The following is a 26,161-nucleotide window of genomic DNA, read 5'->3' on the forward strand; positions in this document are numbered from 1 at the left end:
CGAGGAGTTTGAAATTATGTCCATTGAACAAAAAAACAATCAGTTGGAAAGATAAACAAATATATCGAAGAAAAATTGGAAAAAATAGCAGGGATGGGAATATAAAAAAAGACTAAAAATGCGAAAAATTGATATTCGTCGAGACCCAACTTCAGAAAAAATGAAATCATTTAAAGCACTAGTTCGAATTTATAAACAAATAAACAACATGACTGTAGATACAGGAAGCCCGATATCTTTCCTGACTTGGACAGTAGCGAAACAAATCTTAGATTCGTCTGGGAAGGTGATGTTTACGCCTTCGGAGCAATTGAACCTGCCGGCACAATTTATAATTTATAACAAGCACCCCATTGTAATATTGGGCGCACCAAATGCAAATATACGTTCGGCAGGATGGGAAATTTAAGATCACGTTTTTAATCACGGAAAGACGAACGAGGCCCATTCTAGGGCTAGACTCACAAAACAAAGTTGGCATCAAAACTACCCAAAAACCGGCTCTAAAAGAAAAATCTACATTTGACGTGCTTTCTTGCAAACAGTCGGATGAATGGAAGGAAAAATTCCATTCAAAATTCAAAGGTCTGTTCGAACGTCAAATACAATCAACACACCATGTATTAAACACGATATTCAACTACACTCTCTCCCCAATCCAGGAAAAGGGGAGGCGAATACCAATCCATGTTCAGTAGAAGGTAGAAAAAGAAATTGACAAACTACTTTTGGAGGGTTTTATTCAAAGGTTAGACAAATGTACAAGTGATTGCTTTTTTGCCCCCAATTTCATCATTGCAATAAAGATGACTCCATCAAATTGGCCTTAGAAGCCAAACCTATAATTAGTCAATTGTACAAAAGTAAGTACCAAATGCCGAATGTAGAAGAACTGCTCGATGGGTTCAGTCAAATTGTGACTGCACAAGCAGCAGATACTTTATTTTTCACAGTGCTGGATTTGAAATATGCATACAGTCAATTGAAACTTACATCGGAAACGGCAAAACAAGGCAATTTCAATATAGTAGGGGGAAGGTGACTGGCACATATCAATTTTGACCGGATTCTACGGTTTGGCTGATATGCCGGCGAAATTCCAGAAGGCATTGGATCGTACTCTGAACAATTCGAGAAACACCTTCTGTTTTTTAGATGATATATTGATAGTTTCAAAATGGTCAAAAATGGAGCTTGAAAAACTAATATTGGCTGTCTTGATAAAGCTAAAAAAGAAAACTTATTCCATAAACTGTCAAAATGACATTTTTTCATACACGAAGTAAATTGGTTAGGACACAAACTATCGGAAAATGGGGTCACACCGAAAATCACAAAAACAGAGGCCATACTCGAATTAGAGCATTCACAGTCTCTAAAACAAGTCAGGTCTTTTTTGGGGAGTAAAAACTATCATTCGAAGTTTATACCGAATGCAGCTAACACTTACAGATAAGCTGCGAACGCTATAACGGGAAGAGAATAAAAAGAAAAAAAACGAAAAACATAAAAGTACCTGTTAAAAAATTTGAATGGAGTCCTGAACATTCAAAAGTAATCGAAGGTATTAAAAAAGTAAAAAGCAGTAGCGAACATAGCTAAGCTAAATTATTTTGACCCAGCTAAGGAGACGCGAGTGAAATGTGATGCAAGTCATAGCGGATTAGGGGCATCTCTAGAATAACTAACAAAAGAAAACGATTGGATTCCAATCTCATTTGCATCACGCTATTTAATTACTCAAGAAAATAAAAATTCCACTAACGAGTTGGAATTATTGGCAGTTGTATGGGCAGTGGATCGTTTTAAACATTACTTATAAGGGAAAAAATTTTTAATAGTTACGGACCACAAAGCTTTAACATCTGCGTTAGAACGGAATTGTTCTAATAAAACCTATCAATCAAGACTAACACGATGGGTGGATAGATTATTACCATACCAATTTACATATCAAAGGAAGGAACATGGGTATTGTGTTTTATCTATCATGAGAACCAACCGGAGAGCCGTGGCCGGAATCAGTTTTAGATAAAAAGTGGTTACATCAATTGAATGTTTTCATAAAGCACTCGACTGTTTGGAAAGTAGGCTGAGTGATACAAATTCACTAAAACACAAAAAAAAGCTTTTAGAATATTCCCAGCAGCAGCAAGTTTCGAGTGAAATGATGAAATCCAGGCACGGTTGCTGTAGCAACCAAAAGTTCCAAAAGCAAACAAAGCTCGACTGGAACGAGAACGGGTTTGGTTCGCGATTTCGAACTGCGAGCAACACGTTGAAACGAACACTTTAGTCAGTTTCACGAATACAATCCACTCGGTTAGTCTCATTCAAGAAGAAAGTTTCAACATAAAACCGATGGAGAGCGGAAAGTCAAAGATGAAAATTGTGCGGATTGAAGACTGTAAGACACAGGAGGAGAATGACAAAATAACGGAGGGGGAATTAACGGAGACAACCTTCCGCAGGACATGCAGAATGAGGAGGTGAGCGTTGGATAGATCGGGGTCAGACAGCATAGACGAGGACAACTATGCTGCCCGAGCGGTTACTTGGAACTAAGATGCAATTGAGACTAAGAATTTGCTCTCAATTTGGGATTTGGTCAGTCAGGAAAACGACTACACAGGAAACAATAGAGAGCTGGAGGCGGTAACGCAAAAGCTCAGTGGCATTCCGAGGTCAGTAAATTGTTTGAGTTGACCAGCGAAATCAATCATTGACGTAGTCTTAACCGCAGAGGATGACGACGGCAGCCAAGAGGTGAGTGTGGTTCAACCAACAAAAAGGATCAACAAAAATCGAAATCAACTGAATCGTTAGAATGAATCGTTAGAAGACATGGGAAACATCGGAACTTTCGGTCTGTCTAAGCTATTCGATTAGACTTTGCTGGCTGAACTCATCTCGGAGGATGTCTGGATGGATCGCTTAGGACGTGTGCTTACGACGAGAAATGACAGAGCAGGATTTTAATTAACGGGACCGTATACGAACCCATTGTCGAATCAACTATCCGCTTACGACGTGTGCTTACGCTTACGACGAGAAATTACCGCGTAGGATTTTAATTAACGGGACCGTATACGAACCCATTGTCGAATCAACTATCCGTAGTAGACGACTGCATACTGGTCGACAATCGACTAGCAAATCCGGCACAAATCCGACCGGTGGTCATGAAGAGGATACACAGAGGTCATCCGGGCAAGAGGCCATGCTCGACGTTTCGAACTATTTGTGGTGGCCTCATAAGCATAAGGATGTAGTCAACCTCGCAGAAGAATGTCGAGAAAGAACACGTTACGTTATAACGCAATGTATATAATTTCCAAAAACTTCTCACAACCTCTGCCACTGCTATTGCAGCCAGGACAAAAGGTTCAATTAGATTATGCAGGTCCTTTAGAGGATAGTAAGGGAAAGAAAATCTATTTGTTAGTACCGATTGACTGATACTCAAAACTTCATTCTGTCAAGGTTAGGAATCAACGGGGGGTAAACCTACGATAAAATTTTTAGGCCCATACATACTCACGGATCCCAGAGTCGATAAAAATTGACCATTTCTCGGGATTCAAGGGAAAAGCGATGAAAAAATTCTGCGATGAGGAAATATGATCGAACAAAAGTTTTGTCCGGTGGTAGACCATCGCGGGTGTGGTTTGGTTGAAAGGACAATACAAACAATAAAAAGGCGATTAGGAGTAATGCTCCTTGAAGAAAATGTAAATTCGATCAAAATATGCCTTAGCACGATAATAAGGGATATGCGTTGGATTAAACAGAAAACTATTCAGCAGTCACCATTTGAGGGACATTTTGGCAAGCTGCCAAAAACAGAGTTTGAAATTATTCGGGACAGGTTCTTAAGCATTTTTTCTGACCATTTAGATAAACAAAATCTGGAGAGGTCGGCGTTGACCGCCAGTCAACTGAAAAAGAGGAAAGATCAGTCACGGGATTCACTCAAGATTGTGAAGAAACGCCAGAGGAATCGAGACGTTAGCCCGCTGTTCGAACAGGAGCATAAAACCACTCAGGATAGAAATAGAGCAAGAACCCTCAAGGCGTTACTCGAAGCGAACGCCAAATAGAATCCGGAACGTCGTAAGTTCGCGGGACAAAATTTACAACAACTATACGACGATACTAGTACCATAGGCCCAGAACTTCGAAAGGAACTACTTTACTCCTGGGAACGGGGGTTCGTAGAGGACAAACCCAAGGGATCGGAGTGGAACAATCAAAATTTGGTTCGACGGGATGAGAAGTGGAGCAGCACTAACTAATCCTTTGAAGGGAAAAGTAGCGGCTGAAACACCAAAGACTATCACAACAGCTTCTGGCTCAATTTATCGGGAAAGCGATTTGGCCAAGGCGGTGATTCCAGTAAAAAACATACCGAATGATGGGAATAGTCAAAAAGAAAAAGCGAAAAGCCGGTTGGATGAACCAAAGAGCAAATATCAAAAGGAAAACGTGGAGCCTGAAGAGGAAACAGAGTCAGAAGAAGAAGAAAGAAATCTTTTCGAAGAGCAAGCTAAGAAACATTTCCAAAATAGCGACACTATAGTCACATCGAAGGACAGGCCTACAGGAGGGTGACTGAATCTGGCGGTAAGGAGAGCAAAGCCAAACCAAGGCGGCCCGGCAATGGGGGCGCAAAAACTCAGCAACAAGTGGCAATTAGACCCAAAGGAAAGACGGCAGATAAGAAAAAAGCTGCAACAGTAGTAGTGGATAATCCAAAAACAAAACAGGAGGATCCAATAAAACCTCAAGAAGCCTAGCAGCTCCGTAGGCCTAGAAAGCGCTAGTCCCAAAATGATACAGAAACGGATTACTAGGGACACATCTCCAAGCACAATTCTGAACGCGTTCCAGAAGCAAGACATGGCACCAGACGAGTGGCAACCCCTTGCGGATCAAGTTCCGACAAGAGGCTTTCAGCAAACAGCGGAGGTAATACAAAATTCTAAGGACACATTGGCAGAGGAACATGTGACAGGGGGCATTAGTTCTCCACCAAGGTTTTCTGATGAATCGATGATTGACGAGCAATCGAGAACTACTATCAGACACAGCAAAAAAACTACAAAAAATCAAGGGCCCAAGAGTTTCGGTAGCCCGATAAAACATTCAGTTAGAGAAATAAGCGCAGAAGCAAACTTAGCAGACTTGAACGAGATGGCTTTGGAGAAATACAGATATAAACTGACAAACTTAAAAACGGACACTAGAAAACCACTGGAAACACGACTAAATCTCTTGGAACGGCACTTTTTCCGAAAAAGTTCGGATATTCTGCAAGGGACACATCGCGGCCATGGAATGCAACGTGGAAAGAACCACTAGACCTTACGCAATAAACTGAACAAAAACTTTTCACTAATTTTAGACATCTACCGGATAAACGAACTGAGATGAAAACTCTTGATATGTTATTATTCCTAAAATTTTATATTGGTCCTCCTATTTTATATTTTATATTGGTTCTCGGGGGAATGTGGTACTGCGTTTGCAGTAACTAACTTTGAGTGACAGCCAAACGGCCCTTGCATTAGCAGTAAGCGTATTTATAAATGTTAAATAATTACGTTATGATATTATTGATTATGTGTGGTCAAGGTCAACAGTGGTGTGTTTGATAAGTTGATAATATTGATTTGTTTTGTTTGTAAAAACGAAATGAAATTCATGAGAAAAAAACATAAATGCAGTTAAGAATAAAACAGCTAAACAGTTCAAACAATTGGTTTCATAAGAAAAAATTTCAGTCAAATTTCTTTTTATTTTTAATTTTCTTTGATACTTACTGCGGAAATCAGTTTTTGTTGGTTCTGTTTGCATGTCGTTAAGTATTTAAGACCACAAAAAGGATGGTTATTTTATAGGGATGCCACAGCAATTGCTGAGTTTTCTTAGTTGTCTTTTTTTTCGCCGACTGAATAATACTTAAAGCACGTTTATGAACAATTTAGATTAAATTACTTAACGGCTGAAAAAAAAACAATTGGACAAGTGTTAAAACAATTGAGGACATGGGGGCAAGAAAAAATTGATTTGATTTCATTTTTGAAGTTAAATACAACAAAATAAATTACATTAGATTTTTTCAGCTTTTTCAACAAAGCTTTTTGACGTTATTACATAACGTCGTTTTTGCATAAATTTACCAATCTGAGAAAACGAGTGAAATAGTTAAACTTTCTCACCCAACTTGAAAAATTAAATTTAACCATAGAAAAAAAGTTTCAATCATCTTATACACACTAACTGCTTTTTCCTACTACTGAGTGCATTTTGCTTTCCTCTAAAAAACGAAATCACAATTTATATATAAAAAAAAATTAGACTATCAAATAAATAGTCGATTTTTCGAATTCTTTTTTTGCAAAGTCATTAAACTCGATATTTTCGAATATCATTAAAGAACACTGAGAAAGGTTACAGGATACATCATATTGATAACCTTGAACCTTGAAATGTTAAAAAGTTTTGAAAAATGTCGTTGCAGCTTTTAAAGTCGAAGTTTTCAAGAAATAGCGATGTACTCTTTGCAGTTCAATTATGTCACTCGATGAAATGAAATTTAATTTTATCATTGAAAAATTAGATTCCCAAAACATTTCAAAAATTTGAATTGAGATTTTGTTATCAGTCTGTTTGTAAATATTATATGGCTTCTGAGATTTTGAAGATAATTTATTGGAATTTTAGTTCATTTTGCAGACTTTCTTTTACCTTTTAGCAGTTTATGTTTTGTAGATAATTATAGTTGGTTAAAACTTTCGCTTCCATAAAAATTGAGGAAAAAAAATTAAAAACGGATATTTTGAAAAATCAAAAACAATTTGCGAAAAGATGAAGATGATATCTTGTGCTCCATCAATTGGCTCAATCATTATAGCTTTAATTCAAGAATTTGGAATTAAAAATTTTTGGTGGAATTGGTAAAAAGATCAAAAGATGTCGCAATATAACAATAAGCAAACTTTGAATGACACTTTTGATCAAATCGAGTCAGCTCGAGACGAAAGCGGTCCTGGTTGTACTAATTGTAAATAAATTTTAACTTTCGGAAGCACTGCAACTTTTCTGAACTTTAAAAGACAGTTCGATCAATCGAAAGTTCTAAAGTCCAACTCTCTGATGTAACACCAAAGTAAATGTTGATTCAAGTTTGTTTGATTATGAAACTCAATAATCAAACAAATTTATTGACATTCTTAATTCTTAAAATCAATTCAGATTTGAATTACAATACCTCTTATTGTTTTCTCTGAATCATTTAGATTCCAACACTTTTGCAATTCTAATAATAAAGTTCTAACAATAAATGGTTTTCGGGACAAAAATAAAATCAAACGTCATAAGTCGTTGCAATAGTTTCAAGCATAAGAAATAGTTGTTAGTTTCGCTCAATGGATCATTTGAACCATATTTAAAAAGTCAAGATTGAAAGCAGCTACTATGGCCGAGTGGTTAAGGCGTTGGACTTAAGTTCCAATGGACAATAGTCCTCCTGGGTTCGAACCCCAGTGGTAGCAGCTTTTTACACCATCCATTCCAATCTCTGTCCCGAAAAAATTATGAAAAAATTGTTTGATGTAACTAGCGTTTTATTAGGTTCAAAAACCCCCTGTGCCCTCTCACATTTGAATTTCAGTTTTGAAAAACAAATTTTATGATGTTATACTTTATGAAATTTTGCAGTATGAACAAACTAACTAATGTGAACAACTTTTTTTCTCCATACTTTACACTGTAATATCACTCGTCAGTCATTCCTAAACAAATGAGTTTCAATGTGTTTTTGAAAAATCGGGCTAGAAAAATATATTGTTTTTTTTTTAGTTTTTACCCGATATTTGATTTTCTATTTTTAAATTCTGCTTTAGTTTGTCAAAATGCAATGAAATTTTGTCTGGTGAACAAACTAAGTATTTTGAAAGCATTCGTTTTTCATAGTTCACGTCGTAACATCACGCATTCAGCATTAATAACACGTCCTTACAAGGCCAAACTGCGTATTCTGTGAGTTATAAGTGTATTCCGCAACAAGGACGCTCTCTTTGTTCTTTTTGGTTCCTACATTCTTTTCGATCGTTCCGAAAATTTTTTAACATGGTTAAAAATTTATCTCTGATTTCCAGAGACCTACAAAGACGAAAATGTGCACCTATCCAGTGCAAAAATTGGCCTCGTAATGATAATGAAATTAAGAAGGGGGAAAAATGAAAAGTTTGGTGGAAGTGAAAAAGAGTCCGAATTGCAAAGCGATTGGACTTTTGGAGCCTAAATGGCTTCATGGTGATGATGCGAAGCTTACTCCTCCTTTCATTTCATTAGTTTGTTTTTACCCTTTACAGAATTAACCAAGCAACTTGTTCCTGATCAAAATCCTGGGACTAAAACTACTATGCTAAAAACGTTTTTTCTTTAGAAATTGCCAAAAAAAAAGATTTGATCATGGCATCACTGTGAAAACAGAAATTTTACTAATGGAAAAATTAGAAAAAAATTAACAGATTTGTTGGCTTTCATATAATCAATTCAGATCTGAATTACAAGATCTCTGTTTGTTTTTCTGAATTATACAGATTCCAACATTTTTGCAATTCTGATGAAAAACTCTAAAATCCAAAATCGAAATTCGAAATTCGAGAAGTCGTCGCAAAAGCTTCGATAAGATCAGATGATTGCACAATTACTGAAATCGAATAATAGAATCATGTATTGAAAAGCAAAAAAAACGCGTAGCTGCCATAGACGAGTGGCTAAAGCGTTGGACTTGAAATCTCATGGCTAATAGGGCTCTTTTTCAATTTCCCAACTCCTCGTAAAAATTAAGATATCAGTATTGCGAAACTGTTCATAAGGCAATTCGCATGTAGAAAAAGTTGTAGAATTTTGTTCACTTTTTATCCCAACATGTTTTAGTAGGTTTTAGAACATCAAAAGCAACTTTAATTACACTAAAGGACAAAACTAGGCGCAAATTCAGGTTTTTACTCTCAAAATACCTGCTTCCAATGTTCGCTTTGGACAACATTTACTTCGAAGTTCAGAAACGTTTTTACATAGACCAAGAGCAAATGATCAAAGCTACTTTCTAAGAAACTATCAAAGTGTAGTTTTAAGAACTTATCAATTTAATCGGGGTCTGAAAGTGCCAGTTTTAATCATCTGCACTAAGTAAGAAATGTAGTAAATTCTTTTTCAAATAAAAAGAATAAAAACATTGTTCATGTGACATAAATCAATCAGTGTGAAAATTTTACCCTAGTCGGATGTTTCTTACTTTTTCAACCGAAGTTAGAATCCTATTGCAAATGAGGAAAACTGCTATTTTCAAAACCGGAAAAAACTGGTAAGTCTTTGAAACTAATTTTTGATAGTTTCTTAGAAGGTTGCTCTGATCATTTGCACTTGATATACGTATAAATTTTTCTGAAATTCAAATGTTGTCCAAACTGGACATTGAAAACAAGCATTTTAGAGAGTAAAAGTCGGAATTGCGCTGAATTTTGCCCACTAGTGTAGGTTTTTGTAAAGTGAACATTTGAACAAATCAAAGAGTGGAACTGGAAAAGAGCCGCTAATAGTCCTCGTAGATTCCAAAGGCAGTGGAAGCAATCCAAATCCTTCGCTCTCTCGATGTCAATTAAACAAAAACTTCACACATTTTAACAAATAAGTGGCAACTTCACAGGTTTAAATTCAAATATATTATGGACTAGGATTGGTTTGAAAAGTCAAACATGCCAGATTAAAGCCAACTATTTCAATTTTTGGACTTCTTTGAATAGCTTTAGATTTTTTTGCTTCCAAATTTCATCTTTCTTGGTGCCCTTATGATTACAAAACTTTTTACATTTCCATACAGAAGAAAAGTTCACTGTGGTCATATTAACTATAAAGACTTTTTTTGTTCAAAAAAAAACTTTCATAAAGTAGCAGATTTAGTCACGTAAAAAATAAAGAATAAATAAGTTGAGTTTATTAAATTTTCTTTGGTTGTCTCTTTTTGTAATGAATGGTTATGCTCGGGATGGTTCTTAATTCAAACTTGACAATTGCAATAATTTTTTAAACTCGAGTTGGCTCTTTTTTTTCAAATTTATTGAGAAAATGTTTTATCTGAGTTAAATTTTGAGGGCTAGGGTTTTTGACACTGCAAATTTGCATCCATTTAACACAAGTTTAGTGCGCTGATTATCAGTTTTTTTTACTAATGCATAGCAAATATACCGCGTTCAGGAATAACACATTTGAATTTTACACATTTTAACATCATTGGTCTGCAAACACCATCACTTCATAAACGACTCAGTTTCTGGTTGTGGTATCATCCCGAGAAAAATTAATGTTGCAGGTTGTTTGCTTCTGGTCAAGTCTGATTTTGATTATTGGGTTTTTAGGAGTCTCAATTCAAAAAATTCAAGTTAAAATGATTGCTTTTTGACACGTAATTAAAAGTACAAAAAGTCTGCTTATAGTTTAGTTAGCTGATTTAAAATTTTGTTGGTTTCAAAACCACAACTTGCTTAAACAAGCTACAACAAGGAAGTAATAAACGAAAAAAAAGGACCATACAAGAAAAAAAAGTAAGAAAAAAGAAAAAACAAAGGCAAAGCTTCGCTTCGCAAACACTAGCAGCTTTATAAAAGAACAACACTAGAACAACACTACAAGCAGCTTTATAAAGTGCAATAAGTAAAATTAGAAACAAGAATCGAATTGATAAAAACTCGGCTGAGTCTGAGATTCAATCTGTGACCTACGGCGTCCTAGTGAATATGTCTTTCAGGAACATACCACTCAGGCAAGTACGCTTAATTACTCACAAACATTTGGCTACGTCTGAGAATCGTTCCTGCGACCTGTAGAAAAAGAGTCTCTCACAATAATCACTCAACTACTGAAGCTTAATGGTTACCAAACACTAGCCACAGATGAGGCAGAGAACAGATGCTAGTGAAATTTCCAAATAAATGAAAAAAAAGTTCATAACAAAACACAAATCTTGCGTAAACAAAACGAATGATAAAAAGGAGAATTTAAAAAATAAGAAAAAGCAGGTGATGAAAAAATAAAAACGAAATCAGGATGATTTTCAGAGAGGAAAAGGGAAAAACAGTGGGGAAAAAGAGAATCAAAAAAAGAAAACTCGAAGAAAAAACTGAATAGGAATGTAGAAAAATTTAAAAAAAAACTGAAAGTGTCAGTTAACTAAAATAAAAGAACACTGAAGAAAAATGTTTGAAGCTTTGATCATTAAATTAAAAAATCGATGTTGAAAAAAATTGGATAACAAATTAAGTTTTTTTAAGAATAAAAAAAAGAAAGCGTAATTTGCTTTCTATTTAGCAATGAAATTGAATTGATTGATAAGGAAAAGTATCATACAAACATCCAGTGACTGAGTTGAAGTTTAAAAGATATTTTTATCTGGGAGTTCTTTTGCCAGAAGTGAAGGTTCTGAAAACTGCCAAATTGGATTGCCTTAGAACAAATATTTTGCGCTATTTACCATTTTTTTAACATCTACCGTATGCGGTGATTTGTCTGCGTTTCAGAGTATTGCATTACCATGCCAACTGTCCTATCACTTTTGGGCAGCAAAACTTGAAAGCAATTTTTTATTTAAAAAATCAATGCCAGAATCTTTTGCTTACGGTCATTGTTTTGCGGTCATTGAGTTTGAATCTTCGTAATTTCATTTATGCATCAATGCAGTCACTAAAAAAAGCGTCGCATCTACATATTTTTTCTCATTTTCCTGCTAACTTCGAGTCCAAAATTTGCTGGAAAAAAGCAACAGAAAACAGTGTTGGAAGAAAACTCAAAATAAAATGAAATTCTAAGAGAAAAAGAGAGAAAAGAAACAGCAATAGGGTAAAAGAATAAGAGAAAGAAAAAATTAAAGGATAAATTGAAAAAAACGGAGCAGAAAACCTGAATAAAAGTGAGAAAACGAGGAAAAATAAGACCAAGAAGAGGGAAAAGAAGGGAGAATAGCAGAGGACCTTGAAAAGATTTAAGGATTTAAGGAACAGGAGATTTGAAGTACAGGTAGAAAAAAAAAATTTTTTTTTTGAAGAAAAAGAAAAAATTGACGAAAAAAAAGAGGACCTTGAAAAAAATTAAGGAAAAATACAGTTGAAGTAAAAGAAAAAAACGAAGAAAAAGAAGAAGTAAAAGAAAAAAGGAAAACGAAGATGTCAAAAAAGAAGAGTTCAAAACAAAAATGGAAAAAGAAGGAAAAGTCACTAAGAAGTTACAGAACTAGAAAACACCAAGAAAATGAAAAGAAGAATAAAGAAAAATTTTTCAAAAGAATTAGAGAAAAAACAGACAATCACCGGTTGGAAGTGGTAATGAGCATAAGGAATGAACGCAAGGAAACTGAAAAAAAAAAACGGAAAAAAAACTCGAATTGATAAAAACTCGGCTGAGTCTCAGATTCCATCTCTGACCTACGGCGTCCTATTGAAAATGCCAGATTCTTTTGTTTACGGTCATTGTTTTGCGGTCATTGAGTTTGAATCTTCGTAATTTCTCACTTAGAAATTTTTTATTTCATTTATGCATCAATGCAGTCACTAAAAAAAGCGTCGCATCTACATAATTTTTCTCATTTTCCTGCTTATTTCGAGTCTACAATTTGCTGGAAAAAAGCAACAGAAAACAGTGTTGGAAGAAATTTCAAAATAAAATGAAATTGTAAGAGAAAAAGAGAGAAAAGAAACAGCAATAGGGTAAAGGAATAAGAGAAACAAAAAATTAAATGATAAATTGAAAAAAAAGGAGCAGAAACCTGAATAAAAGTGAGAAAACGAGGAAAAATAAGACCAAGAAGAGGGAAAAGAAGGGAGAATAGCAGAGGACCTTGAAAAAATTTAAGGATTTAAGGAACAGGAGATTTGAAGTACAGGTAGAACAAAAAAAATTTTTGTTTGAAGCAAAAGAAAAAGTTGACGAAGAAAAAGAAGACCTTGAAAAAAATTAAGGAACAAAACAGATGAAGTTAAAAAAAAGTAAAGTGAAGACTACAGAGAAGGCAAAAAAAGGTATCAACTTTCAATTGACAATTATCAAGTTCTAATTGACAGGTTTTTACCGAAATAAAAACTGTCAGAAATATAATCCATCCAATCATTAAAAAGTACTCCAGGATGTCAACTAAACTTTATTTCTATATTATTTACTTCAATTGGTTTATATACGGCGTGCTTAATGTGCCTGAAGTCATGAACCCAAAAGATTTTACTAAAACAAAAATTCTACAAAGTTATTTCTTCGCATATTAGAGAATGAAAACAACATAAAAACTGCCGGACAAAAACAAAGTTACAAGACGATTAAGCAAGGAAAATTTTACGAGCAAAACGAGGTCGTCTCTCTGCACATTAGATCATCAAACTCCTCGTTGAAAACCGGAAAAAATAAGTTACCTGAACGTCCTGCAAGAAATTTTACTTTTCACTTCTCTACTTGTTACTCGTTTGTGTTCCACTGTAAGTTAGAGATGTGTGTTACCTTTTAATCTGCTTAACTAAGAACATTGCTTTTTTGTGCTGTTGAATGCTTAATTTTTTTTTGATGAAATTTAATTGATTCCAGTTTTAATTAAAACCCCTTAAAAACTCAATTTTTTGAAGTTTCTAATGCACTGAAATGATACAAAGGTTAAATTCGAACTGGCATCACTGTTTTATTTAGTACTGAATCATTTTAAGTTTCAATCAGTGCTTCATTATTGAATTTTCAAATTAATGAAAGTAAAGAGGCATCAACTATCAAAATTTATACGGTGTGAATTATCAAACTAAAATTCAACCTTAAAAATTGGTAACGTTTTATTTACCACATTTTAAACAGTAAAGCCAAGTAATGAAAACTATTTTTTGAAACTTTTAACCAAAAAAAATTGCCCGTCACTCTAAAATATGCATTTCATAACTGCAAGTTAAGACGAAACTCAGATTTGAAAAAAAGTTGCAAGTAAAGTGAGCTCCCTTTTAAGTTATTCATTGATTTGATCAAAACATCAGCACAAGACAAATAAAACAGAACTGTTCTAAACACAATTGTGATTCCGATAAACAGTTCCCAGTGCTAAATTGCAATGGCACGGGTGGTCGGAATTTTAAGTAGATTGACTCTATAACAAAATTATTTGTTGAAATTTTTTTCACAGACATTGAAAATTGGTACTTCTGATTTGTTTGTTTTTTTTCTAAAAACGAAATCAGTTTTATGAGAAAAACATAGCTGCAGTTTTGAATAGAAGTGCTGAACAGTTCAAACACTTGGTTTTTTAAAAAAAATTTCAGTCAAAATTCTCTTTACTTTTTATTTTTTTTTGATATTTTTTGCGGAAATCAGTTTTTTATTAGTTCAATTTGCATGTTAAAAATATAAAAGCTGAGTTTTCTTAGCTTTCTTTATTTTCTTGCCGTCTGAATAATGCTTAAAGCACGTTTATGAACAATTTTGATCAAAATACCAAACGGCTGAAAAAAAAGAAACAATTGGACAAGTGTTAAAACAATTGAGGACATGGAGGGCAAAAAATATTGATTTGATTTCATTTTTGAAGTTAAATACAACAAAGTAAATCACATTGACTTTATCAGCACTTTCAAAAAAAGTTTTCTGACACCATCGCTTTTTGCAAAATTTTACCAATCTGAGAAAACAAGTTAAGTGGTTAAATTTTCTCACCCATTTTGAAAAATTAAATTTAACTATAGAAAAAAAGTTTCAATCATCAATCATACAAAATAATTGCTTTTTCCTACTACTGAATGCATTTTGCTTTCCTCTAAAAAACTTTATATATAAAATTTTTATAAAAAAATTTAGACTATAAATAAAGGACTGATTTTTCGAATTCATTCTTTTGCAAAGTCCGATATCACTAACGAACACTGAGAAAGGTTACAGGATACATCATATTGATAACCTTGAACCTTGAAGTGTTAGAAAAATTTGAAAAAAGTCGTTATAGCTTTTTAAGTCGAAGTTGTCAAGAAATAGCGATGTACTCTTTGCAGTTCAATTATGTCACTCGATGAAATGAAATTTAATTTTATCATTGAAAAATTTGATTCCCAAAACATTTCAAAAGTTTGAATTGAGATATTGTTATCAGTCTGTTTGTAAATATTACATGGCTTCTGAGATTTTGAAGATAATTTATTGGAATTTTAGTTCATTTTGCAGAATTTCTTTTACCTTTTAGCAGTTTATGTTTTGTAGATAATTATAGTTGGTTAAAACTTTCGCTTCCATAAAAATCGAGGAAAAAAAAATAAAAACGGATATTTTGAAAAATCAAAAACAATTTGCCGAAAGATGAAGATGAATTTTTTTGCCCCAAATGCCCATCAATTGCTATTTTTGTCTTTTGTGAACATGAACTATTAAAGTGATTTTTTGTCAGAAATTCTTTAAAACTGAGTACTTAGAAAAAACATTCAGATATAAAGAAAAGTTATTAGCGTTGCTACCAGAGTTGTCATTACAAAAAAACATGAAAGTAACGGTTGTTGAACATGGTTGCAAAATCGAACTGAAAGTTGAAACTGCTTTTAAGCTGTAGGGTCGCTTCATTTAATCTAATCTATAAACTATATTTTGTGAAGTCAATGTAAAACTGGTCGTAATAAGAGAAGAAAAAAAGTAATAGTAATTCACTTATTTTTAATTTAGCCGATTGCCAACAAGGCCGAACTAGTGAGCCTGTTTGAGAAAATGTGAGGATGGCCCATTTTTTTTCCTTTTTGATCCCCTTCTTGTTTTTCTATCTTGGACAAGACTCACAAGGTGACTTGAGTTAAATTGAACCATTCGGCAAACAATCTTAGTTTTGGTCAATTTGGCTGATTTATTTGTCTGCTAATACTTGTATACAGAAAGATTCGAATTGCCATTTAAACTCGATTGGCTATTTTTAGCCGATGGCAGGACAACTTGCCCTATTCCAATTTATCCTTTTCCATTTTATCCTATGCCATTCTACCCTATGTACCAATTTTCCCCACGCCTAAATTAAGATGGAATGATAACAGCAAAATAGCGATCGCCGCAGTCGCGCCAAGGTGTTGCGAGCTTGACTACAGAGGAAAAGAATCTATACAAAAATTAGAGCCGGTTATCGCAACAAAGCGGCGACACGCGCGTAGCACGCCTACCGGCGACCTTAAACCGAGATAGGGCTCAGTTATCTCTGACAAGTAGAACTATTTATAGAAATAGGGTGAAAGGATAATTTGGCATAGAGTAGATTAGAATACAGGTTAAAATAAAATAGAGTACGTTGGCTACGGACTGACTGTCATGCAACCTTTTAGCCAAGTTAAACTCAATCATTATAGTTTTAATTCAAAAATTTGAAATAAAAACTTTTGGTGGAAATGATGAAAAGATCAAAAGATGTCGCAATATAACGATAAGCTAGCTTTGAATGACAACTTTGATAAAATCGAGTCAGCTCGAGGCGAAAAAGGTCCTGATTGTACTAATTGTAAATAAATTTTAACTTACGGAAGCACTGCAGCATTTTTGAACTTTAAAAGAAAGTTCAATCAATCGAAATTTCTGAAGTCCAACTCTATGATGCAACATCAAAGTAAATGTTGATTAAAGTTTGTTAATATATGAAACTCAAAAATCAAACAAAATTATGGAAATTCTTAAAATCAATTCAGATTTGAATTACAAAACCTCTGATTGTTTTCTCTGAATCAACTAGATTCCAATACTTTTGCAATTCTGATAATAAAGTTCTAATAATAAATGGTTCTGGAGACAAAAATAAAATCAAACGTCATAAGTCGTTGCAATAGGTTCAAGCATATCAAATAATTGCTAGTTTCGCTCAATGGATTATTTGAACCATATTTAAAAAGCTAAGATTGAACTCAGCTACTATGGCCGAGTGGTTAAGGCGTTGGACTTAAGTTCCAAAGGACAATAATCCTCCTGGGTTCGAACCCCAGTGGTAGCAGATTTTTACACCATCCATTCCAATCTCTCTCCGGAAAAAATTATGGAAAAATTATTTGATGTAACTAGCTATTTATCCGGCTCAAAAGCCCCCTGTGCCCTCTCACATTTGAATTTCAGTTTTGAAAAACTAATTTTATGTTGTTATACTTGAAGTATAAAATTTTGAAGTATGAACAAATTAACTAATTTGAACAACTTGTTTTTCATACTTTAAACTGTAATATCACTCATCTGTCATTCCTAAACAAATGGGTTTCGATGTGTTTGAAAAATCGGGTTTCTTGATTGTATTGTTTGTTTTTTTGATTTTTCACCCGATGATTGATTTTCAGATTTTAAAAACTGCTTTTGTTCGTCAAAATGCAATAAAATTTTGTCTGGTGAACAAACTAAATATTTTGAACGGATTCGTTTTTCATAATTCACATCGTAACATCACGCATTCAGCAATAATAACACGTCCATACGAGGGCAAACTGTGTATTCTATTAGTTATAGGGGTATTCCACAACAGGGACGCTCTCTTTATTCTTTTTGGTTCCTACATTCTTTTCGATTGTTCCGATTTTTTTTATCATGGTTAGAAAATTAACTTTGGTAATGGTTTCCAAAGACCTACAAGCACAAAAAAGTGCGCCTATCCAGTGCAAAATGGTAATAAAAATGATTGGAAACAAATTGCAAAATGATTGGACTTTTAGTGCTTAAATGGCTTCATGGTTATGTAGCGAAGCTTTCTCCTCCTTTCATTCCATTTGTTTTTTACCCTTCAAAGAGTTAACCAAACAATTTTTTCCTAATCAAAATTGTGGGACTCAAACTACTATGCTACAACCTTTTTTTTTTCATTAAGATTTGATCATGGCATCACCGTGAAAACAGAAATTTTATTTAATGAAAAATTTAGAAAAAAAAACAGATTTTTTGGCTTCTTTTTAATCAATTCAGATCTGAATTACAATATCTCTGTTTGTTTTTTCTGAATTATCCAGATTCCAACATTTTTGCACTTCTGATGAAAAACTATATATTTGAGAATATAATCAGAGCCAAAATCGAAATACGAAATTCGATAAGTCGTCGCAAAAGTTTCGATGAGATCAGATGATTGCACAATTACTGAAATCCAATATTAGAATCATGTATTGAAAAGCAAGAAAAATGCGTAGCTGCCATAGACGAGTGGCTAAAGCGTTGGACTTAAAATCGCATGGCTAACAGTGCTCTTTTTCAATTTCCCACATCCTCGTGAAATTTAAGATATCAGTATTGAGAAACGATTCATAAGGAAATTCGCATGAAGAAAAATTTGTAGCAATTTGTTCACTTTTTGTCCGAACAACTTTTATTAGGTTTTAGAACATCAAAAGCAATTTTTATTACACTAGTGAACAAAATTAAGCGCAAATTCAGGTTTTTACTCTCAAAATACTTGCTTCCAATGTCCGTTTTAGACAATATTAATTTCCAATTTCAGAAAAGTTTTTAGATAGACCAAGAGCAATTGATCAGAGCTACTTTCTAAGAAACTATCAAAGTGTAGTTTTAAGGACTTAACAATTTAATCCGGGTCTGAAAGTGCTAGTTTTAATCATCTGCACTAAGAAAGAATTGTAGTAAATTCTTTTTCAAATAAAAGGAGTAAAAACAATGTTCATGTGACATAAAACAATCAGTGTGAAAATTTAACGCTCGTCGGATGTTTCTTACTTTTTCACCCGAAGCTAGAATCCTATTGCAAATGAGGAAAACTGCTTTTTTCAAACCCGGAAAAAACTGGTAATTCTTTGAAAATCAATTTTGATAGTCTTTTAGAAGGTTGCTCTGATCATTTGCTCTTGATATACGTATAAACTTTTCTGAAATTCAAATGTTGTCCAAACTGGACATTGAAAACAAGCATTTTAGAGAGTAAAATTCGGAATTGCGCTTAAATTTGCCCACTAGTGTAGATTTTTGTAGAGTGAATATTCGAACAAATCAAAGAGTGGAACTGGAAAAGAGCCGCTAATAGTCCTCGTGGATTCTAATAACAGTGGAAGCAATCCAAATCTTTTGCTCTCTCGATGTCAATTAAACAAAAACTTCAAGACAAAATTCACATGTTAAATACAAATATATTATGCACTAGTATTTGTTTGAAAAGTCAAACATGCCAGATTAAAGTCAATCATTTCAATTTTTGGACTTCTTTGAATAGCTTTAGATTTTTTTGCTTCCAAATTCCATCTTTCTTGGTGCCCTTATGATTACAAAAACTTTTTACATTTGCATACAGAAGAAAAAATCGCTGTAGTCATATTAACTATAAAGACTTTTTTGTTTAAAAAATTTTTCATAAAATTGCAGTTTTAGTCACGTAAAAAAAAGAATAAACATTCGGTAAGTGATGTGCAACGAGGGTGCTTTGGAAAAAGTGATATGAACAAAATGGACGTTACAAAACCTTAAAAGTTTTAGGAAAAAACAAGTCATTTAAACTACGGTATTGTAAATGAAACCATTCAAACTCACGCTGAAATTTTTTTTCGGTTATTGATGAAGACTCTAGGCCGCTCAGATTTATTGAATCATTCTTCAAATTAAAAAAGTCAATTCAAAAAAAAATCATGAAATTGTTGAAAGAATTTTTTTATTGAACTTTTTCTGTTCTATAAATAACTTCCATTGAAATCATTTGTGATGCTTAAGCGATGGTTGAGTTTATTAACTTTTCTTTGGTTGTCCTTTTTTCTAATGAAAGTAGCAAAATGGTTATGCTCGGGATGGTTCTCAACTCAAATTTGACAATTGCAATAATTTTTCAAACTCGAATTGGCTCTTTTCAAATTTGTTGAGAAAATAATTTATCTGAGTTAAATTTTGAAGTTTAGGGTTTCTGACACAGCAAGTTTGCATCCATTTAGCACAAGTTTAGTGCGCTGATTATCAGTTTTTTTTACTAATGCATAGCGTAGGCGGCAAATATCCCGCATTCAGGAATAACGCATTTGAATTTTACACAGTTTAACATCATTGGTTAAACTGTGTAAAATTCAAACGCCATCACTTCATAAACGACTCAGTTTCTTATTATGGTATCCTCCTGAGTCAAATTAATGTTGCAGGTTGTTTGCTTCTGACAACAGCCTGAATTTTGATTTTTGGATTTTTAAGAATCTCACTTCAAAAAATTCAAATTAAATTGATTGTTTTTGACACGTAATTGAAAGTACAAAAAGTCAGCTTATTGTTTAATTACTTGGTTTGAACTTTTGCTGGTTTCAAATCAGAATTTGCTAAGGCAAGCTACAACAAAGAAGAAATAAACGAAGAAAACAAACCATACAAGAAAAAAAGTGAGGAAAAAGAAAAAACATAGAGGCGAAGCTTCGTTTCGCAAACACTAGCGAGAACAACAAGCAGTCTTATAAAGTGTAATAAGAAAAATTAGAAATGAGAATCGAATTGATAAAAACTCGGCTAGGTCTGAGATTCAATCTGTGACCTGCGGCGTCCTAGTGAAAATGACTCTCATAAACATACCACTCAGGCACGTACGCTTAATTACTTACAAAAATTTGGCTTCGTCTGAGAATCGTTCCTGCGACCTGGAGATCAAGAGTCTCTTACAAAAATCACTCAACCATCGAAGCTTACTGGTCACCAAACATTACCCACAGATAAGGCAGAGAACAGATGCAATGCAACTTCCAATGCTTCCAACTCTTCCAATGCTACTGTGAAATTTCCAAATAAATGAAAAAAAAATTTCGTAACAAAACACTTGTGTAAAAAAACGAATGATAAAAACTTGAATTTAACGAAGTGGAACAAAAAGAAGGTGAAGAAAAAAAAACGAAATCAGGATGATTTTCAGAGAGGAAAAAAGGAAAAAACAGTGGGAAAAAATTTAAAAAAAAAGGAATATCGAAAAAAAACTTAATAGGAATGTAAAAAAACTATAAGAAAAAACAGATAGTGTCAGTTAACTAAATTAAAAACTACTGTAAAAAAATTTTTGAAGCTTTAATAATTAAATTTAAAAAATCGGTATTGAAGAAAAGTTGGATATCAAATTAAGTTTTTTTGAGATTAAAAATGCAAAAAAAAATTAGAAAGCCTAATTGCTTTCTATTTAGCAATGAAATTGAATTGATTGATAAGGAAAAGTATCATATAAGCAACGAGCGCCTGAGCTGAAGTTTAAAAAGATATTTTTATTTGGGATTTTTTTGCTAAAGTTGAAGGTTCTGAGAACTGTCAAATTGGATTGCCTTAGAACAAATATTTTGCGCTATTTACCATTTTTTTAACATCTACCGTATGCGGTGATTTGTCTGAATTTCAGAGTACTGCAATAAAATTCCATCTGTCTTATCACGTTTGGGTAGCAAAACATCATAGCTCCTTGAAAATAGCTACTTTTTATAATGAAGTCAGTACCAGAAACTATTGTTTACGGTCATTCTTTTGCGGTCATTTAGAGTTTGAATCTGCGTGCTTTCTCACTTTAAAAATTTTAGTTTCATTTATGCATCAATGCTGTCACCAAAAAAAGCGTCGCTTCTGTTTTTTTCTGATTTTACTACTAATTCCGAGTCCACAGTTTGCTGGAAAAAAGCAACAGAAAACAGTGTTGGAAGAAAATTATTAAAAAAATGAAACTGTAAGAGAAAAAGAGAAAAAAGAAACGAAATAGAAAAAAGCAATAGGGCAAAACAAAAAGAGAAACAAAAAATTAAAAGATAAATTGAGAAAAAAACGGAGCAGAAAACCTAAATTAAAGTGGGAATACGAAAAAAAACAAGACCAAGAAGAGGGAAAAAAACAAAAAAGAGGACCTTGAAAAAATTTAAGGGACAATTGAGTTGAAATTAAAGAAAAAAAATGTAGAAGAAAAAAAATAAGTTTAAAACAAAAACGAAGATGTCAAAAAGAGTTCAAAAAAAAGAAAAAGAAGGAAAAAAGTCGCTAAGCAGTTAAAGAACTAAAAAACACCAAAAAATGAAAAGAAGAAGAAAAAAATCATAAAAAAGAAGGAATTAGGGGAAAAACAGACAATCACCGGTAGGAGGTGTTAATGAACATAAGGATTGATCGCAATGAAACTGAAAAAACTGACTTGTTTTTTCGAGAGCTTTCACCTTTTGAACTTCGAAGAAAAAAGTAGATGGATTTACAGCTCTTTGTGTGTAAAGAAAATATTATGATGGACATTTTTTTGTTAAAATTAACCCAATTTGAGAAAACTGGATCATAACGTATAACTTTTATTTCGCTAACGTATAATCTGATAATTTATTTCCAATTTCGAGATCAGAAGTCAAAATAGTTTTTTGTGACTTTTAGACTTTTGCTTTCCAATTGGACGGCATTTGCTTTCTTTTTAACAATGGAAATGCTTTGAAAAAAGCAACGACAAGTCAAACCGCGAAAAATCAAAACTGAGAGTGAACAGATTTTAAGACTTTTTCCTGAACAAAAAACCAAAAAAATCAGCAGCAAGACCTTATTAAGAGTACTTACAACGTTCATTACTCTGAAAAAAAAATTTTTTTTTTCTAAATCTGAAAAAAGAAAAAGGAGCAAAAAAAAACAAAAAAAGGAGTGAAGATAAAAGAAAACGGATAAATAAAACAAAAATAAAAGAAAGCAGTCTATGGATTTTCTAGCATCAAATTAGTTTTCAAGTACATTAATGAAAATAAGACTGATAGCAAAAACTGATGAAAACTGATTGCATAATCAACTGATAAATTAGATAATTGTCACAAAACGTAAGGAGTGAAACAAAAGTTTTTTATTGACATTTAATTGTAATAATTTTGAAAAGTTTCCTTTAAAAGATTCGGACCTTACAGCTTTTTGAAGTTCAAAAAGCTTTTATGATAGACACTCTTATTCTGGAAAATTTAAAAATTTCATATCACAACCAAAATTAGAAGAAGTTTGCGTTTGTTTCCTGCCATTCGCAGTTTCTTATGAGCAGCACTTGCCTTCATTTAGGAGCAACTTAATTTGAATTAAACTCAAAAATAAATATGTACATAAGGGCGTTCCTAAGTGCATTATTATGTTTGAATTCACTTCTGTATCTAACAGAGATTTTTCCTGGCTACCAGTTTCTTCCGGGAAAAATATCAATACGACGTACAAAGACACGAAAAAATAAACACAGAAGCGAAGCTGCGCTTTGCAGACACTTTCAAGAAGATGACAAAAAAGCAGCTTTATCAAGTGAAATAAGAAATTATAGAAGTAAGCCTCGAATTAATAAAAGCTCAACCACGTGTCGAATTCGATCTGCAACCAAGTGATTATGAGTCTCACGCACTAACTAGTAAGCCACTAACGCTTACAGATTCCCTAAAACTAGCCATCAATAACGCAGCAACAAAAAATTGCCAATTCGATGCAGTAAAAGCGGCACCAAATGCAAAAAGGCGCAACTTTGCATGTAATAATTGAAAAGCATAAAGCCAAATTTTCAATTAAGCATTTCAAATTGAGAAAATTTCTGAAATCGAGTTCTTACTATTGTACTGATAATTGAATAAGAGAACTTCTTTCGCTTCGTTTGAACAATGAGAACTGCATCAACTGTGTTAAGTTATGTTTAATCGAATGTCAAATCTCATGCTAAGAAAAAGCTGTTAAGGTGCCCCAAAAGCGGCACTAATATTTGCGACTTTGGTGAGAAAAAACAATAGTGGTACTATAACACTACCTCACAAAAGTTCGCAACTTAAAAAAAATGATTCACATTAGAGAAAAAGAAAAAAATGCGAAGAAAAAGAAAAAAATGAAAAATTAAGAAAAAACAAATGAAAAAAAAAAGAGTTAGAAGAAATAATAAATACAAAAGGCCAAAAAATTCAACCAATTAAATGGCGGGTGGTGATGTTACAAGCCAGGCTGGATAACATGTAAACACACATTAACCGCGTGGCCATGCATACTCTAGAAGTGTGCCAGGACGGCCCCACAAATGTCTTGTCTTTTATACAAAAATCGCAATAAATTTTTGATATTTCTAGATTGTCTCGACCAAAAACTTTCTGACTTGACGCTTGTATTGCAGTATAACTAAGCAGGCTATTGCAGGCAAAGGAAATTACATGCTTATATTAAAGGCTGAGGACTTGCGATAACTTTTTACTTGTTAAAATAATACAAAAAGGAAGTATAGCAGGACAGTCACGAAAAAAGTCTGTCCAAACTGCTTTGAACCCGAGTGAAGAGAACCTTACTCAAAATCTCGCATAGATGTCTTGGAAGAGATAACAACTACTGGTTTTGTAAAACAGGTAATGGAGCTGCAAACTTATAAAAACTATGAAAATCAATTTATGTGAAAATCAGCTATCCATTTATAGACTATAGCGATATTTGATTTTTCAGAATATAGCGATTCTAACGCTATAACTGCTCTAACTACATGACCCGGCTGTAAAAGCCTGTACAGACTATGAATTGTCCTTTTCGGATTGACATTATTTGTGTCTTTCAAAGTCTGAACATAAATCATGGCCTGGATCCTTATGGGATGATAGTTTATTAGAATGCGAAAGAATGTCTGACCAGATATGAAGCAGTGGCATACATGCCGACACTTCCGGTTGTGATCACTTTCAGTGCCTCCGACAGTCCAGTCAAGAAACCCCACGTCTCCCCCAGTAAAATGGAACTAAAATAAGGGGGCGGGTGAAAATTTGATATTCGATTGAGTCCATGCAATATCAAAAAGTATGTACATTTATATATCAAAACTTTGTTCAATGTTGCGCTTAATTGTCAAAAATTTGTTTCTGTAAAAACTGTTTTCATGAGCTTTTGTATATAAAAGTAGTAAGAGTTTTGGATTGTATTTCAAATCTCGATCTATCGCGCTTATTTATTATTTGTTTGTTTGATTTTATTTGAATTTTGAAGACACTAACTTTGTGATAGCGAAGTTTATTATCATGCATGTTTTATATTTTCATACGAGACAAAAATTGAAACGTTATTTTCAAACAAAATTCCAAGTAAAAATACTTTTATAGAAAAGTAAAAACTATTTCAGATAAACATCAAGAAAAATCGCCAAAATAAACTAAAATAAGAGAGGAACAGGGGCGGATCTAGGATTTTCTCGAAGGGGGGGGGCGGATTTTCAAAAAATTTTGACGACCTTTTTTTTTTGTTAGGTCGACCAAATTGATTTTTTGAGCTCTCCCAAAGCACTGTTTTGCCCCGTTTTTGGGCACTTTTTGAAAAATTTTGACAAAAAAATAGCGTTTTTTTGGCGCGCGCTCCCCCTCAAAGTTAGTATATATTGGCGCCCAAGGCGCCTTTAGAAAAATTTTAGGGTCGGTCGGCCAAAAAGGGATTTGTGAAAAAGTATCAAAGGGGGGACCCTTTGGGTCGGCAGGGGGTCGAATCCCTGAGGGGGGGGGGGGGGGGGGGGGGGCGTCCGACCCCCCGCCCCCCCTAAATCCGCCCCTGGAGAGGAAACTTGTTTAAATAGAAGCAATGTTGCAATGGGCACTAATTTTATCACAAATTATGGTTCACAGTAGGGAGAAATATTAAAATATTTTATTTTAAAATTCCGAGATTAAAACTCTCAGGAATTGTAAAAATTGACTATAAAAACAATTGTAAAAGCAAATAGTATCCATCCCTATAAAGATTGAATTCTTTTGTCAAACAAAGTGTCAACTCAACTGATCAAAATAGTTTAGTTCCGAATCATTACTACGAGACTAAATTGTGCACTGGATAGGTGCCCTGTTTAATGTGTGATCGTCACAGTCTTTAAACAAGTTCCAAAAAGTTAATGGTTTCCACCAAACGCCCGCGGACTCCGCGCACAATCACCTTCAGGTGTAAAATTTGTCGGTCAATTTGTCGATTCCGCAACGAACTAATTTAGCAAATTCTTCTGGTTTTGCAAAAGTAAGCTTTGTCCTTAAACTTGTAAGCAGATTCCGCGAATATAAATGAATTCGGCACATTTTTTATTAGCTTAAATTAAGCCACTTCTAGCCAAGACTCTAGGTTATTTAGCGAATGAGGTGCTGGAAAGGAAGGATTCAACTGTTTTCGTGGATTCTGATTACAAATTTTAATAAATGCTGAAGCCTAAATCAAAAATATAATTCTTTAG

At 33.6% G+C, this 26,161-nt stretch overlaps 1 protein-coding gene and 2 non-coding genes across 3 annotated transcripts in view; 2 read left to right on the forward strand and 1 right to left on the reverse strand.

Moving 5' to 3' along the window:
- Positions 1 to 26,161, reverse strand: part of LOC134855216 (large ribosomal subunit protein eL33-like) — a 425,061-nt gene that overhangs the window by 395,871 nt on the left and 3,029 nt on the right. The window lies entirely within an intron of this gene.
- On the forward strand, positions 7,474 to 7,556 carry Trnal-uaa (transfer RNA leucine (anticodon UAA)). Its single transcript has one exon. It is a non-coding gene; the product is annotated as a tRNA-Leu (tRNA).
- On the forward strand, positions 16,944 to 17,026 carry Trnal-uaa (transfer RNA leucine (anticodon UAA)). The gene has a single exon. It is a non-coding gene; the product is annotated as a tRNA-Leu (tRNA).

This window comes from Symsagittifera roscoffensis, chromosome 10 (genome assembly GCF_963678635.1).
Source record: "Symsagittifera roscoffensis chromosome 10, txSymRosc1.1, whole genome shotgun sequence".
In the NCBI taxonomy this organism is placed as follows: domain Eukaryota; kingdom Metazoa; phylum Xenacoelomorpha; order Acoela; family Convolutidae; genus Symsagittifera; species Symsagittifera roscoffensis.